We start from the raw sequence: 13,184 nt of genomic DNA on the forward strand, positions 1-13,184 counted from the left end.
GAAGGACAGACATCTGTGTAAGAGCAATAAAGCAGTCTTCTCTCTTGTGGATTAGCTCTTCATTCCTTTATTTATCTTGCTATATACCTCATCAGTTTCTCCAAAATCAAGGAGAGTCAAAAAGGATAAGATGCAGTCCCTTTGTTTTTGATTAAAGAAACCCATATAACCATTCTCCCACACGCTTTTTTTTTTCCCTCAAGAGAGAGCTTTCCTCTTATGTCTAATTTCTCCCGTTCTTCATCTGCTTCCCTGGAATCTTTCTAGAACTTGCTTCATACAGTGTACAAATCAAAGAGCTAAAGTCCCCTGGAGAACAGGTTAGTCAGGGCAGTGAGTGCTGGCATATTTGGGAGATTGTAAAGCATAAGAAGAATTAAAACAGCATAAGGAACATGTTCTACAGCCTCCTTTTCTTCTTCTGACTCCCTAGAAATTTGTTAATTAATTAAACAGATATCTAAGGAATATATACTTTAATCCAAGCACTGTTCTAAACATTAGGGATAGAGGGATGAATAAAGCGGACAAAAATCTCTGCCTTCAGAGAGTTTACATTCTGGTAAGACAAAGGATTGATAATTCAGATTAAAAAAAAAAAAGAAAAGCCCCATAGAATATGTTAGAGATAAGTATATGATGAAAAGCAGGTAAAGGAGATGAGGGGTTGTACAGTGGTAATTTGAGGCTTGATAGCCAGAGAAGCCATCACTGAGAAAGTGGCATTGAAGTAACAACTTTAAGGAGGTGAGAGATGGGAACTTGATAATATCTGAGAGAAAAGTCATCCAGGCAAAGGAAAGAGCAAGTGCAAGGCCTTGAGATAGGAGCATGCCTGGCATACGTGAAATAGAGCTAGGAGGCCAGTGTGGCTCCGGTAAGTAACCCAGCAGGGGAGGGGTGGATTGAGGGGAGTGGAGATTAAGTCAGAACAATATCAGAGGTCAGATCTTACAGCATCTTGTAGGCCATTTACTATTACTGAGGCAGGAGGCTGTCTTAAGGCATTAGCAAAGATGATGGAAATGATATTACACTATTCTACACTACTCCCTACAGGGGAATTTTTAAAAAACCTAACCAATAACTAACTGAAAAACAAGAAGGGATATTGTTGTTGATCAGGAACTATGTAGACTTTGTGCAAGATGGATAAGATAGGATGGAAGAGACCTTCTTTAAAATGTAGGACCAGCTTCAGGTGTTTGTTAAGCACAGGGAGCCACTGGGGACCTCATAGCAGCCAACAAGGTAGGCCTTCTCCGTGGGTCGTCACGTGGGTCAACCCATCTGTATGCCTGTCCCCATCCTTACTTCAGGTATCACTCAACAGAGCTATCTCTAAGCCAGAGTAATAAGTATGAGTGACTGGAAGAGTGAAGTAAGATGGCAAGAGTTGGTAGAAATGTAATAGTCAGAATAGTTGGGAATGGGCCAAATCAAAAGGCAGAGTACTCCCAGATTTGGTAAAAAAAAAAAAAGGAAACGTAAAATGAAATGCTTTTTATTTTTCAAATTTTTTTGAAAAATTTATTTAGTATTTATTTATTTAATTTATTTTTGGCTGCGTTGGGTCCTGGTTGCGGCACGCGGGATCTTCGTTGAGGCATGCGGGATCTTTCATTGCGGTGCGCGGGCTCTTTGTTGTGGTGCATGGGCTTCTCTCTAGTGTGGCGTGCAGGCTCCAGAGCGCGTGGGCTCTGTAGTTTGCGGCACGCGGGCTCTAGTTGAGGCGCGCAAGCGCAGTAGTTGTGGCACACGAGCTTAGTTGCCCACGGCATGTGGGATCTTAGTTCCCTGACCGGGAATCAAACCTGCATCCCCTGCATTGTAATGCGGATTCTTTACCACTGGACCACCAGGGAGGTCCCAATAAAATGCTTTTTAAAGAGATATTTACAATAAAATGACATAGGAAGCTTGAAAAATACAGAGATTACGGAAAAAAAAAAAAAAAAAAACTTGATACATGCTAAAAACCCAGGAATAGCAATGCTAATATCACACAAAAAAAGGCTCAAGATGATTACTGAAATGATGAGGAGGAATATTTTATATAATTAAGAAGATATAATGGGAAGCTATAACAATCATGAATCTCAATGCATATAACAACATAGCTTTGAAATACATGAGGCAACAACTTCTAGAGATACTAGGTAAAACTGACAGCCACAGTCACACATGAAATCTTAAGCATATCTCCCATAGAAAGTTACAAGTGACCAGAAATTTCACAATATGTATATTTTGTTAAACAACAAACAAAATGAACATGCTTTTTAAAAAAAAAAAAATATATGCAGTAGTCACAAAAGCTATCCAGAAATTGAGTCATAAATGAAACTGTAGGTCAATGTCTTTTACAAATGTGAGTAGAATAATCCTCAGTGAGAAATTAACAATAAAATTTAGTAATGTAGTAAAAAAGTACTTGCCTCGTGACCTCCTACTTGGATTTATCTTAAAATTGAAAGGATAGTTTACTATTAGAATTAGAATTAGATAGTTTACTATTAGAATTTATCAATAAACTTGTCATATTGGAATATTAAAAGGAAAAATATTATGTAAGATCATGGTAATAGATACAAAAGAAAGGAAAGAAGAAAAAGGAAGGGAGAGAGGGAGGGAGGAAAGGGAGAGAGAGAGAAAGAGAAAAAGAAGGAAGAAAAGGAAGGAAGGGAGGGAGAAAGAAAGAAAGCAATGAATTTAATAACCTTTTTTGCTCACATCTCTTAGCAAACAAGGAATAGGTGGGAACTTCCCTAACTTGATAAAGATTATCTGTCAAAAACCTACGACAGTCTGCAGAGAGAAGAATAAAGGATTAAAAATATTCTTATTAAAGTCCCTGAACAGGCAGGTAAGGAATATTCTACATCCCCTTGGAGATCCTTCCTAGCCAAAGCAATAAGATGTACTATAACAACAACGAAAGCAAAAAAGAGAGCAATAAAAATAGCAGTAAATATGACATTATTTGCAGTCAATATGATTTACATCATTTTTCTGTAACAGACCAGATGTTAAATATTTTAGGATTTGCAAGGCAGAAGATATTTGTCACAACTACTTAGCTCTGCCTTTACAAAATATAACACGACAGAACTAAGGCCCATCATATTTGTAATAGGAAAAAATGTAAATGTGCTTAATTCACGTATTTAAAATACTTTCAGACTGGATCATACGGCAAAACCCAATTCTCTGTGTTATATAGGGAAACAAACAAATTGAGTCAGAAAAGCTGAAATTAAAGGCTGGAGCAAAAAGAAAGCAGGGGTTACAGTCTAAATATCACAAGGTAGAATTCAAGAAGAAGAGCCTTAAATAAGACAGAGAAGTCATTTAGTGGAACAAGACAGTTGTCTATTATGTTCACTGACTCTGTGGGTCAAGAATTCCAAGAGAGGACAGTGGGAATGGCTTATCTCTGCTCTGTAATATCTGGCGCCTCCACAGAAGACTTGAAGCCTGGGAGCTAGAATCATCTGAAATCTCATGTACTCACTTGCTCAGTGGTTGATGATGGCTGTTGGCTGGGAGCCTAAGTTCTCCTTGTGGTCTTCCTTTGTAGCCTAGTTAGGCCTAGGAACACCTTAGCAGAGTGGCTGAGTTACAAGGGCAAAAGAAATTCATGAGAGAGTAAGGGTCAGGCAAAAGCCATATCATCTTTTTATGATCTATGTCTTAGAAGTCATGTAGCATTACTTTAGCTACATTCTGCTCATCAGGATAATCACAAAAACCCTGCTGAAGTTTAAGGGAAGAAAAAATAGATTCTGCCTCTTGATGGGGAGTGGCAAAGTTCTAGAAGAGCTTGTGGGACCCAAAATATTGCTCTGACCATTTTTGTCAGTGCAGTCTTCCACAGTAATGTACTTGTTCATAAACAAAATTTCAATGAATTCCAGGGAGTAGAGGTAGTACAAAAAACTCTGGTCACAATGTAATAAAACTATAAATTAATAACAAAATCAGATTTTAAAAAGCCAGATATGATGGTGAAACCATTACCTATCAGAACCTATGAGATAGATCTAAGGCCATTCTCAGTAGAAAACAGCTTTAAGTACAGGTATTAGTTTTTTAAAAAAGGGAAAAAATGTAAAAGATAAAGTAAGCATCTGACTCAAACACTCAGCTAAATAAAATTAAAGAAAGTGAAGAAATAGATTAGTAAAGCGAATGAACAGTAATAAATACAGTAATAATACTGTAATAAAACAAACAGTATAATGAATAAAACAAAAGATAAGTTTTAGAAAAACTAAATCACTAACATAATCCAGGAAAATTTTAAAGAATGAAAATATACAGTTGCTTATACGTAGGTAAAAAGTTAAAAGCCACAGAAAGAAGAGAAAATTAAAAGAATCATAAGAACTAACTTTGTTCAATTCTGTGCAAATATCTGAAAATCTAGATCAAGTGGATAATTTTCTAGAAAAATATAATTCCCCAAAACTGACTCCAGAAGAGGTAGAAAATTGAAACAGATTGATTTCCATAGGAAAAATTAAATTTTAAAGGACCTATCACCATGCCCACAAAAGCACTAAGTCTAGGTAATTTTATGAGGAAATTTTATCAAACATTAGAAGAGAAGATATTCAGTAGTACTCTGTTAAGTATTTAACAACTGGTTCTCTGTGAACACACACACACAACACATGCAAAACAAACACCTCTCCCCCCACCATGTGTGGTGTTTGCCAGTTTCTGTGGCATGAATATTTCCACCATGACTGATTTCAAGCTACATATGTGATGTTACTTAATGTGGACTTGGGAAGAGATGTACACAATCTGTTCTTGTGAGTCATTGCAAGCTGGCTCCTGTACACCACAGTGATGATTCCAAATCTATTTAAACTGCTCCAGAGCACAGATAAATAAGTACTTCCAAATTCTTTTTATAAAGAGTATAAAACCTTTATAGAAAAATTGATAAGAATTAACAGAGTAAAATAGCTACTTTTCATCTGGATTTTGAGTATAGGTGCAAAAAATCCTAAATAAAATAATTATGAAAAACATCCAGCAGCATAAACAGAAGAGTAAAATATTATGACCAATTAAGATGTATTCTAAGTATGCAATGAAGTTTCAATATTAGAATATCCATTTATTTAATCTTTTTAATAGATCTAAAGAGGAAAGCCATAATTCTATAAGAGCTGAAAGGGCTTTGGCCAAATTCAATAACCATTCTTGATTAAAAGTATACAAAAATAGATGCATACTTCCTAAACATGATAAATTGCATCCATCTCAGTCCAAAAGCCAACATCAAACTTAATGGGCAAACATAAGAAGTATTCTTACTAAAGCAAGGACAAGATAAGATATCTGCGACCACCACTATTATATAATATTTTACTGGGAATGGTAGCCAATGCAATTAGACAGGAGAAAGAAACTATAAGCATGAGAATGGAAAGCATATGGCAAAACTGTCATGTTTACAGATGATTTTATTTGCTTTGACAATTGGAAACTCAAGAGAACCAACTGAAGGACTAACAAGAGAATTCAGTAATAAAGTAAGGTATAAGGCTAATATACAGAAATCACTAGGCTTTTTTTTTTTTTTACATCCACTCTTCCCACCCCACAGCTCCTTCTCTCTCAGCTCCTCCCCCTCCAGCTCCTTCTCCAGGACCCACAGCTGCCTTTTAACATCAAAATGGAAACCAATTAGAAAGTATTTTTAATTTAAGATTCCAATTACAGAAGCAACATAAAAGATAATAAATTGAGAATATTATAATGTACATGAACAGAAGTGTAATATCTTCATAAAAAAACTTTAAAACTCTCTAGAAGGACATACAAAAAGTCTTGAAGATATGAAGAGACATACCATATCCTTTTATAAGAAAGCTCAAGGCCGTAAATATGTCAGTGACCTCTTTGTTAAAATATAAATTCATTATGAAGCTTCATAACTACCAAAGATTTTTTTTCTCTTTAAACTAGAAAAAAATGAATCTAAAATTAAGATGGGAAAATAAGCAAAAATAATATCAGGGATCATTTAAAAACATAATTGTAGTAAGAGGAAGTTAGATATCATATTACAAAACCTCAATAAGTAAATCAATGTGGTCCTGGTATGCAAATCACCAAACAGACTAATAGAATAGAATTGGAAGTCTAGAACTACTCAGTTACATGTGGGGATTCAGTATATGATAAAGTTGTATCTTAAACTACTGGAGAAAGATAGACTATTCCATATATGTTCTTGGGGCAAATGAGTAGGTATTTTGAAAAAAAAAGTTTGGATCCATAACCCATACCTTACACCAGTATAGATTACAGATGAATTAAATTTTTAAATGTAAAAGAAAAAGAAACCATGAAAGTCCTAAAAGAAAATAGAGAACTCAGAATTCAGAAGCCCTAATTTAAAGAACAGAAATTGAAGAATGTAATCGTATTAAAAATACTCTTGACTTTACTTTTTAAAATCTATTATACATTTTGTAAAAAAGACTTTTGACTTAAGCAAAGTCAAAAGACAGTGAACTTTAAAAATGTTTGGAAATCATATCGCAATGATAGATTATATGTATTTCTAATATATGAAGAGTTTCTGAAAATTTGTTATCAAGTGATCAACAACCCAGTATAAAAATAGGTCAGTAACGGCATGCCCAGAAATACTTGCATACGATTAAGTGAAATATATGCAGTTGTATTTATTGTAGAGTAGATGTGCTAGCTAAACATTGAAAATAGCCAACTATCTATCGACTGAGAAATGGTTAAATAAATTATGGTATGTCCAATCTCTGGACTATTATGTAGCTCTGTCAAAAGAATTAGGAAGCTCCCTGCAAAATTATATGCGAGTCTGTGGAGTATTTATCCTTAAGAGCATAAAATGAGGTGCAGAGCAATATGCAAAGCATAGTATTATTTATGCATCAAAGGTGGAACAGTAAGAATCTATGTTTGTAAAAAGACTCTGAAAGATGGATGGTAATAGTGACCCCCTATGGACGGGGAGGAATGATGAGGAACGTGGGAAGACCGGGTGGGAGACAGACTGTTCACTAGGCACATATATTTACTTTTAAATTTTTAACTATATTCAAAAAATAAATGTATTTAAAGACTAAAATAGAATTTGTAGAGCCTCTAACCTAACAGTTACACATGTCTAAGGGGAAGTATGCAGAAAGATGTTCATTGCAGTGGTTTTCTGGTAGTAAAAAGATACCAAGAGAAATTATATTCCCATCAGAAATGGAATGGTAAATGTATGGTAACTCATGATACTGAATACTATGAGGAGTGTTTTTAAAAATTAAGGTAAATAAGATACTAAAACAGAATGCTCTCCAAGATATATTTTTGAGCAAAAATCAATGTGCGTACAAAACATTTGTATACTCTGATGGAATTTATGTATTTAAAAGCACAAAATCACACACACATACGCTCAAACACGTACATGTGTGTAAATGCATAGAAGCAGTTTTGGAAGGATGGACAGAAAACCCCTGACAGTAGTTACTTCTACAATTTGGGGGAGATCCAAATCGGAGTGGCAGAAGAGTAGAAGAAGATCAGAAAGACTAGCTTTTTCAGTATCTGAATTTTTATAAAAATGTGCTAATATTTTACTCATGTAAAATAATGAAATAAATAATAATTAAATTAATAACAATAAAAACAGTAGTAATAATAAAAATCCAAAGAGGGTAGAAATTTTGGGTAATCTGTAAGCATTTTGGAGACTGAAACCTTATTTCCCCAAGGCCAGTGATAAAGAAATAGTTTCTTTGACAATGTTCCTTTTCTTCAAGTGTAAATAATCTAGTGTTGAGAATCCATACTAAACTATCTGTACTCTGTCACTGTTGGGGAGTGGGCTATTCATATGAATTAAATTTTCAGGTAAATAAAGAGATGTAGAAAAAAAAGTAAAGAGGTCAAAGCATCTTGCATGGCTTACTGATTTACTGAGAATAGGAAGGGCGGTGTCTGCATTAAAAGAGCTTCTATTTATTGAGTTGATTTCTTTAGAGCCAGGCACTGTGCTGGTATTTTACATGTGTTTGTGGTCTCATTTCATCACGGGAATATCTCCTAAAGCTGGATATTATCCCCATTTTATATATGAGGAAATTGAAGCTTAGAGAGAGATTGTGTAGTTTACCCAAGGTCCCAGTGCAAATAAGTGTCCTTCATGAGATTGAAAACCAGGTCTGACCCTGAAGCCTGTGTTCTTTCTTCTGTTCCATACTGCCCTCCCCAATAAAATACACTTAGCAGAATAACTACACTGAATATATTTTAATCTGTTTCTTGATGATTCAAGAAAGCACTTCTGACTTTTTCAGTATTGCAGGCATCCTGCAATGATGAGCATCAATTATCAGAGTACTAGTGAAGCATGAAAATGATGGTTAATTGGAGATATCCAGTTGAAAGAAAGCAGAGCGATACTGTATTTACAGAATGTAGTGCTTTTAGTACAGATAAATAAAGGTGCAACACAATCAGTGGTGTGATTTTTGCATAGCCCCTTTGTTATTATGGACCTGCATATTCTGAAAGTCTTTATCCCCTATATACTGATTTCACGTGTTCTGTCATTTTCAGCACTTATGTTAGACCTTGTTTCGATGTTTGCAGTCCTATAAATATTGTTTAGGTACATGATGCAATTTTCTCCCTGTTGGAATCTCATAGCAAAAGATCTGATCTCTGTAACCTGAACTAACGCAAGCAGAGTTTAGGTGTACTGCACCAATGGCTTCATAGATGACCTGCTTGGTTACAGATTATAAATGCCATTTAAAGAAAGCAGGAGATGGCTCCTGAGTGTCTAGTAAACTTCAACAGCCACCTGAGAGATACCTCTGTGTGACCGCATAAAATGGAAATAAAGAATGGCACATAACCCATTGACTATGCACTTTCTCACCCGCTGAGAGCAAAACGCAATCCAATGCAATTTTAGTACTTACATGCCTCTGGGGAAAATAGACCCCTAAAAATCTCCAAGTGCAGCACTGGAAAAATTCCTTAAATTTGTGCTATGCTTGATATTATAAAACCCAAGGAAGCTTAGACTTTCTCCTTGAGTGAAATGGACTGGGAATTTTGTTTTGTTATATTATCCACCAAGCGTAATGATAATGGGTCACATGCAAATTAGGAAAAAATTAAGTCTAATAAGAAAAATCTCTAATAAATACTAACAGCATCTTATTGGTATTTCATTGGTCTAACCTTCCTATTAATATTTGTTTTTACATATTAAAAGATCTGTAATACGTTGGAAATGAAGAGGACAGTAAAAATTAAAATAAGCATTCTTATAACATACATGGTACAAATGTTTGCATGCCTCGTCCCTCAGGCAGGTACTAGGAGGGATGGTACATAAAAGGGAGTGGTACTAGGATATAACAGGAGATTCTTGATTTTAGATGTGTTGAGCAGTAAAAATGCTCACTGTAGGGGGTGGACCCCCGTCATTAACCAGGAATGCAACCCATTCGGTGAAAACCAGAATTCAGCCCTGAGGAAAGGACATGATTAATTACTTCCTCAAATCAGGCTTCTTCTGAGCTACTGGAGGAGGGTGGAGGAGCTTAGGGAACCTCTGGTACCCAAGCAGAAAGGTGGGGTGGGTCCCATATATTGTTAGCTACCCATCACAGACAATGTGGTAGGGTGGGGTAGGACTGGGGGAATGTATACAGGAAGCTCTCCTTATTAGATATGTGCTTCTCAAGCCTACGTAAGAATCTCCTAGGGAACGTCCATAAGGTGAAGATGCTTGAACACCTACTTTCAGGGATTCTGAGTCAGTGAGCCTGGGGTGATATCCTGGCTTCTGTTATTTTTAATGAGCTCTGATGATTCCTCTACACACAGCAATTGGAGGACCACTGCATTGATACTGAAGAGGAGTCCTCTCAGCCATGAGGTTTAAGAGAGTAGGGACTATTTCCAAACCCTGCTGACTAGTGGTGTGGCAGCCACAAATGTCTTATCATGTCAGGCCCTCAGTGGTTTATGAGAAGGACTAGGCAGCCTACGGGAGACTAAGAAGGATTTGCTGTCCAAGGCACTGTACTGTGTGCAGAAATGGCACGGGTCCCTGTCCTTAAGAAACTTATAATTTAGGTGGAGATAGCAGACAAAATGCGGTGAAGTGTTACAAGTGCTGTGAAACTGGGGGACACTAAGTGCTTGGTTATTAGGTGGAGGGTGGCATAAGTCAACGTAAGGCTTGAACGAAGGGCTGACAGTGGATGTAGAGAAGAGGTCTTCAGAGGAATGGTGCTGAGAAGTTTGAGTACGTGGGTGGTATCCACTGGCAGGTTGTAAGTGGTGAGTAGGAGGGACGAGCATGAGATGAGTTCCAGGTTTTTGGCCTGAGTACTTTTGTGGAAGATGGAGCCATTTCTGAGGAATGGCATTTGGGAGGAACAGATTCAAGGGAACATGTTGAATGTGAGATGTCTGTGCCTGCCAGTGGAGATGCTCTAAATCATGGGTCAGCAAACTTTTGCTATAAAGGGCCAGAGAGTAAGTGTTTTAGGCTTTGGAAGCCAGATGGTCATTGCCGTGACTACTCAGCTCTGTCTGTCATTGTAGCATTACAGTATTTGTAGGCAATAAGTAAGCAAACAGGGATGGCTGTGTTCCAATAAAACTGTGTTTACTAAAGCGAGTGGCAGGCCAGATTGGGCCCATGGGCTGTAGCTTTAAGTGTAAGTGTGAATAGCAGATACAGGTAGAGACGTACTGACTCCTGTATGTCTATGTACATAGTGTCTTTCTCTGTAGCCATAGAATCTCACCTAATCTATACACACACTGCATTCCATGGTTATTTTGAACAAAGAATTTTCAAACTATCCAAAAATTGCTCAGTGAATAGCTATTAAAAAATTACATTTGGAAATGTGAATTAAAACTGTAAAATATTACGAAGGAAAAATATTAAAAGCAGCAAGGAAAAACGACAAATAACATACAAGGGAATCCCCATAAGGTTAACAGCTGATCTTTCAGCAGAAACTCTGCAAGTCAGAAGGGAGTGGCAGGGCATATTTAAAGTGATATGGGAGAGGGAAAAACCTACAACCAAGATTACTCTACCCAGCAAGGATCTCATTCAGATTCGACAGAGAAATTAAAACCTTTACAGGTAAGCAAAGCTAAGAGAATTCAGCACAACCAAACTAGCTTTACAACAAATGCTAAAGGAACTTCTCTAGGCAGGAAACACAAGAAAAGGAAAAGACCTACAATAACAAACCCAAAACAATTAAGAAAATGGTAATAGGAACATACATATCGATAATTACCTTAAATGTAAATGGATTAAATGCTCCCACCAAAAGACATAGCCTGGCTGAATGGATACAAAAACAAGACCCGTATATATGCTGTCTACAAGAGACCCACTTCAGACCTAGGGACACATACAGACTGAAAGTGAGGGCATGGAAAAACATATTCCATGCAAACGGAAATCAAAAGAAACCTGGAGGAGCAATTCTTATATCAGACAAAATAGACTTTAAAGTAAAGACTATTACAAGAAACAAAGAAGGACACTACATAATGATCAAGGGATCAATGCAAGAAGAAGATATAACAATTGTAAATATTTATGCACCGAACACAGGAGCACCTAAATACTTAAGGCAAATGCTAACAGCCATACAGGGGGAAATCGGCAGTAACACAATCATAGTAGGGGACTTTAACACCCCACTTTCACCAATGGACAATCATCCAAACTGAAAATAAAGAAGGAAACACAAGCTTCAAATGATACATTAAGCAAGATGGACTTATTGATATTTATAGGACATTCCATCCAAAAACAACAGAATACACTTTCTTCTCAAGTGCTCACGGAACATTCTCCAGGATAGACCATATCTTGGGTCACAAATCAAGCCTTGGTAAACTTAAGAAAACTGAAATCATATCAAGTATCTTTTCCAACCACAACGCTATGAGACTACATATCAATTATGGGAAAAAATCTGTACAAAATGCAAATTCATGGAGGCTAAACAATACACTACTAAATAACCAAGAGATCACTGAAGAAACCAAAGAGGGAATCAAAAAATACCTAGAAACAAATGACAGTGAAAACACGATGACCCAAAACCTATGGGATGCAGCAAAAGCAGTTCTAAGAGGGAAGTTTATAGCAATACAATCGTACCTCGACAAACAAGAAACATCTCAAATAAATAACCTAATCTTACACCTAAAGCAATTAGAGAAAGAAGAACAAAAAAACCCCCAAAGTTTGCAGAAGGAAAGAAATCATAAAGATCAGATCAGAAATAAATGAAAAAGAAATGAAGGAAACGATAGCAAAGATCAATAAAACTAAAAGCTGGTTCTTTGAGAAGATAAACAAAAATTGATAAACCGTTAGCCAGACTCATCAAGAAAAAAATGTAGAACACTCAAATCAATAGAATTAGAAATGAAAAAGGGGAAGTAACAACTGACACTACAGAAATACAGAGGCTCATGAGAGATTACTACAAACAATTATATGCCAATAAAATGGACAACCTGGAAGAAATGGACAAATTTTTAGAAAAGCACAACCTTCCGAGACTGTACCAGGAAGAAATAGAAAATATAAACAGACCAATCACAAGCACTGAAATTGAGACTGTGATTAAAAATCTTCCGACAAACAAAAAGCCCAGGACCAGATGGCCTCACAGGTGAATTCTATCAAACATTTAGAGAAGAGCTAACACCTATCCTTCTCAAACTCTTCCAAAATATAGCAGAGGGAGGAACCCTCCCAAACTCATTCTACGAGGCCACCATCACCCTGATACCAAAACCAGACAAAGACGTCACAAAGAAAGAAAACTACAGGCCAATATCACTGATGAACATAGATGCAAAAATCCTCTACAAAATACTAGCAAACAGAGTCCAACAGCACATTAAAAGGATCATACACCACGGTCAAGTGGGGTTTATCCCAGGAATGCAAGGATTCTTCAATATACGCAAATCAATCAACGTGATACACCATATTAACAAATTGAAGGAGAAAAACCATATGATCATCTCAATAGATGCAGAAAAAGCTTTTGACAAAATTCAACACCCATTTATGATAAAAACCCTCCAGAAAGTAGGCATAGAGG

At 36.4% G+C, this 13,184-nt stretch overlaps 1 protein-coding gene across 1 annotated transcript in view; it reads left to right on the forward strand.

Annotated features, from left to right (window-relative positions):
- Nucleotides 1-13,184, forward strand: part of LRMDA (leucine rich melanocyte differentiation associated) — a 1,092,698-nt gene that overhangs the window by 880,744 nt on the left and 198,770 nt on the right. The gene's annotated exons all lie outside the window — the stretch shown is intronic.

This window comes from Eschrichtius robustus, chromosome 7 (genome assembly GCF_028021215.1).
Source record: "Eschrichtius robustus isolate mEscRob2 chromosome 7, mEscRob2.pri, whole genome shotgun sequence".
In the NCBI taxonomy this organism is placed as follows: domain Eukaryota; kingdom Metazoa; phylum Chordata; class Mammalia; order Artiodactyla; family Eschrichtiidae; genus Eschrichtius; species Eschrichtius robustus.